The following is a 4,747-nucleotide window of genomic DNA, read 5'->3' as shown; positions in this document are numbered from 1 at the left end:
GTTGATTTGGAATTGCTTATGTATATTGTTGGTTGCATGTGGCAATGTGTACAATGGAGTAATGGTTTATGTTATGCATGTATGGTCATGGCTATGATTATGCATGTATAGTAGGTCAAACATGCCTTGTGAATTCATTGTATGAAATTTAGGTCATCATGATGCTATTGATTGTTATGATGCTAATGATGTAGTTGAGATAGAGCAAGGGATGCAGATCATCATAATGAGTTTGCAGCACTAGACTTTGGGATAAGAGCAGATCGTAATATAGGTAGTGTATGTTTGGCATGAAGGTATGTAAGTTAAGGATTATTATATGCATTAGGGTTATATACATTAGGTTTATGAACATGTATTTGATGTTAGGGTTACATTCATGATAGATGTTATATGATTAGTCTGGTTATATGCACATGTGTCAGATAGTCAAGAATGATAGTAACTTGTAGTTGTATACATTGTTATTGTTGTTTTATATTAGATAACCTGATGATTATGTTGTATGTTGTTGATGAGTATTATATATAGCCTATTGTTGTTATATGTTATTAATTTTATGATTAAGGTCATTTCATTGAGATATTGATGTTATAATTTGGATTGGTCATATTGTGATGGATATGTTCATTGCCTTGAAGATATTGATGTTATATGTATTGTGTTAACCTGGTTTGACCTATGCAGATGGTCATGGTTGTGATATTCAGGTATTAACCGACATATTTGTGATATGGTGTCATACTAATCTAGATTGACTTTTCATATGTGTATGAGTTTACAATGTGAACATGTTAGTTAGATATTGTTATGAATATCATGATCTTATGAGTGCTTGAGCTGATGTGTTGTAAAGTTATATCATGCTAACTAGATTGATTGTGGAGAAAAGATCACCTCCCCCGAGATACATTAAAGTATCAGTTTCTTATGTCATATATTTGGTGCTTGACTGTTGATTATGTCATCTAATTGAGTTATTTAACATGGTATGAATGTTTGATGAATTGCATAATATGAGTATGTGTTCAAATGATCTTGTTTTAAGATGATTGTAATAAAATATATGTGTTGAGACAGTTGATATGTACTTGACTATAGTAGGTGATAGTTGTAGTATTATGACTGATGACTATGAGTTGACTATGGATTATTACATGATTGTTAGTCTTGGTAACAATTGATTTCAAATTAAAAGATATGATTGTCTTGATATTTGGAACATGTGGTTGACATGTGCGAGTAGTTGTAGGGTAACCTGCTTGGTATTAGCATGACAAGGTAATAGTTGATGTGTCTATATAACTAACAATTGGGTGATTTGACAACATATAGTAAGCCTCGATTCCAACAAGGTAAAAAGGTAAAAGAAAGGAATCGGGCAATAATTCCTTTGGCTATGTTTGAAAACCATAATTTCAAACGAATGAGTGCTTTGTACACAAGAAGTCTTCTTAACCTCGATTTTGTCTGACATTATGTGGATATGTGCTATATTCATGAAAATGCACTTGACAGGTATATTAGCTAGTCTTTAGCTACATGTGGATCTATTAAAGGATTGGAGTCCCTTGAGAGATGGCATGGATGTGGTTAGTTGCAAGCAGCAGGCTTGGAACAATTTTATGAGGTAATTGGTGTATTATTATGCTTAATTATACATTGACAGTTATGTGTTGATGGCAACATGATACAGGGAGTTGCATTGCAAGACAGGTTGCCATGAAATCTTGAAGATGGCTTAGGTTGAGCTTTCTTGGGGAACCATGGGGATTGAGTCATGGTGTCAGTCTTGTGCTTTTGGTCTTTTGATATTGATTTTCATTTTTGTTTACGTCTGGTGCAAGGGCTTGCCACTTTGTTGTAGTGTCATATCATTATGGGTTTTCGTGGTCTTCTTCTTGGTTTTTTCTTATCTTCTCTTTTATTGCTCTGAGTCTTGGGAATTAATTGGGAAAGAGGAAAGTTGATGGAGCTCTGGGAGAGTTGTGTGGTACCCGAAAGGTAATGTAATATTCAAATCAAGCTCGGCACATGAGTAAGCATAGCAGAAGGTAAGGCTATGACAATTGATTGGACTGGCTAGGTCCATTGTGATAAATGGATGGTAGTAGTATGGTCATGAGAAAGTTAACATGAAAAGGTAAAGTAAATAGATTTGAGGCGTCATATGCCTTGGCTATGTTGGGAACTGTTGTTCTCAATGTTGTGCATGTTTTGCATGTATAAAGGAATTTCTCTTAACCTAGACCTTATGTTATCTAGTAATTATGTTATGATCATGATTATGCTGATGTTTATATATGTATACATGAATGTATGTATCTCATTGTTTGACAAGGTTATGATTGTTTTATGCTAACGATTATATATGTATGTATCTATGTATCTATGTCATTGTCTGATAGGGATTGTAAGGGATCATTCTTGTGAAGGAATAATTTCTTACGCAACTGAATGGCATGAAGAGGTTCCTCATTCATGGGAATCAAGTGGGAAGAGTAGTCATGACACATATATGAGGTCAGTATCATGTGGTTATGAGTTGATATTATGTGATTATATTATGACTATTTTGTGGACATGTTATACCAAAGGATACACTAGCAGAATGAAAGCAGTGTGGTTTGGGACATGCTAAGACAAGCATGGATAAGTCACCGGAAGCAAGGTTGCTTGGTAGAGTTAGTGTGGTTCTGAATTGTGGTACTACTGTTATGCATATGTTGTATATGTTGTACATGTTGCATCTATGGTGTGTGCACTTGTGGTGTTGTTTATACATAGCATGTGTACATGTTATTTATGCAATGTTATGTACACAATGGTACAAATAGGGTTGTGTGAATATTGCATATGGGGTGTTGTATACATATTGTACTGTCTTCATGACATATATGTGGTGTGTGTGCATATGGTGCTCTATGCATGTTTGAAATGAAGTGTTGTGTACATATAATGCTATGTACAAGTGGTGTTGCGTACATGTTGTACACATGGTTCTATGTACATATGGTGTGGTGTGCATGGTTATACAAGTGGTGTTGTGTGCATGTGGTGTTGTGTACATGTTGTACAAGTGGTGTTGTGTGCAGGTGGTGATGTCTACATGTCTTGCATGTGGTGTTGTGTACATGTGGTATCACGTACATGTCGTGCATGTGGTATTGTGCACATCTGCTATTGTGTACACATTTTACAAGTGGTGTGGTGTACATGTGGTGGTGTGTACGTGTTGTGCAGGTGGCGCCATGTACATGTGATGTTTTGCGCACATTGTGCAGGTGGTGTGGTGTACTGATGTTACTATGTACATCTTGTACATATGGTACTAGTGCATGTGTGCTATTGGGTGCATGTCATACATGTCATGTTGAGGGCATGTGGTATTATGTATGTCCATCATGTAGTTGTGGTATTGTGATGTGTGTACTTGTATTGTACTCTGTGTAGGTACATGTATTGGGTGATATTGCACATCGGGTATAGATGGATGCACTGTGTTGTACACTGGCTATAGGTGTATGCATTTTATGTTAGGTGTAGGTGCATGTATTGCATGGTATTGTGTGTCAGGTGTGGTTGTATGTGTGTGATTCACACTATGTGTATGTGCACTTGGTAGAGGAGAAGACACTAGGTCTTTGCTGGGTGTGGCAACCAATCCGGTGTTTATACAAAGGAAAAAAGGCAGAAGTAAGGATCGATGAAGGATATATATCGGTATTGTATTTCATTTTTATTATGCATGTGACTTATGATTATGGTATATGATGTTTTCATGTGAATTATGATTCTGATTTGTGATGCATGTGACTTATGATTATGGTATATGATGATTACATGTGAATTATGATTATGATTTATGATCTATGATTCTGGTTTATGATCTATGATTCTGGTTTCTGATGGTTACATGTGATTTATGATTTTGATCTATGATAGTTTTGTTTTGAGCTAACCTAATTTGATATTTTTATACATGTTCATTTTGTCAAAGATGTTAGTTTGACTCCTTGTGACAGGAGGCAAACATGATTCCAGGTGTACCTTATTGACTAACAACCAATGAGGTATGATTTGAAGTTATTATTATTTATTATGAATCTAATGGAAGTTATCTTCTTGGCATAGGAAGCATGAACATGACCAATTGGGTGGTTGAAATTGACTACAAGAATTAGTAGCAATAGTGAAAGAAATTAAAAATTCAGTAGTATGTTGGTAGAGCACTTCAGAAGCTAGGCCATTGTGGGACACTGGTACCCAATTGTGTCCATTGATTTCCATGAGGAAGATATGACCGGTATGATGGTTTTAAGTTAGGGATATGCCTTGGTTTTTGTATATTCCAATGCAAGGAAGCCATTTCAAGGGATGGACTGCCCAGGATGGGGGCGCCAGCGAAACTTGGAAGGTCAGTGACTACATGGAAGGGGTGATCGGATTCTCGAGGGACTGTGTAGTAGATAAGGGAAGGTCACAGATGGATTAGTTTTGGTCATTAACACTGTCAGATCGAATAAGATGCATATTGGGAGTGCACCCTAGAACAATGAGATGGTAACTATTCATTGAGAGGACAAGTGGCCCGGGATTATATCGTTGGATATTGGAAGTGGATTCTAGACTTCTTGGGAAGGAGGTGAGTCCTGGTATTACTCTGAGGATGGAGGTTTGAGCCTCTCGATTTCCTTGTTATAGATACAAGCATCGTATTCTTTTATTTTCTGGTTGAGAAAATGTG

This window comes from Pinus tabuliformis, chromosome 4_1 (genome assembly GCF_031772625.1).
Source record: "Pinus tabuliformis cultivar Carrire ecotype Pingquan chromosome 4_1, CPIR1, whole genome shotgun sequence".
NCBI lineage: Eukaryota > Viridiplantae > Streptophyta > Pinopsida > Pinales > Pinaceae > Pinus > Pinus tabuliformis.
The sequence above is the reverse complement of the archived record's forward strand: the minus strand, read 5'-3'. Positions refer to the sequence as shown.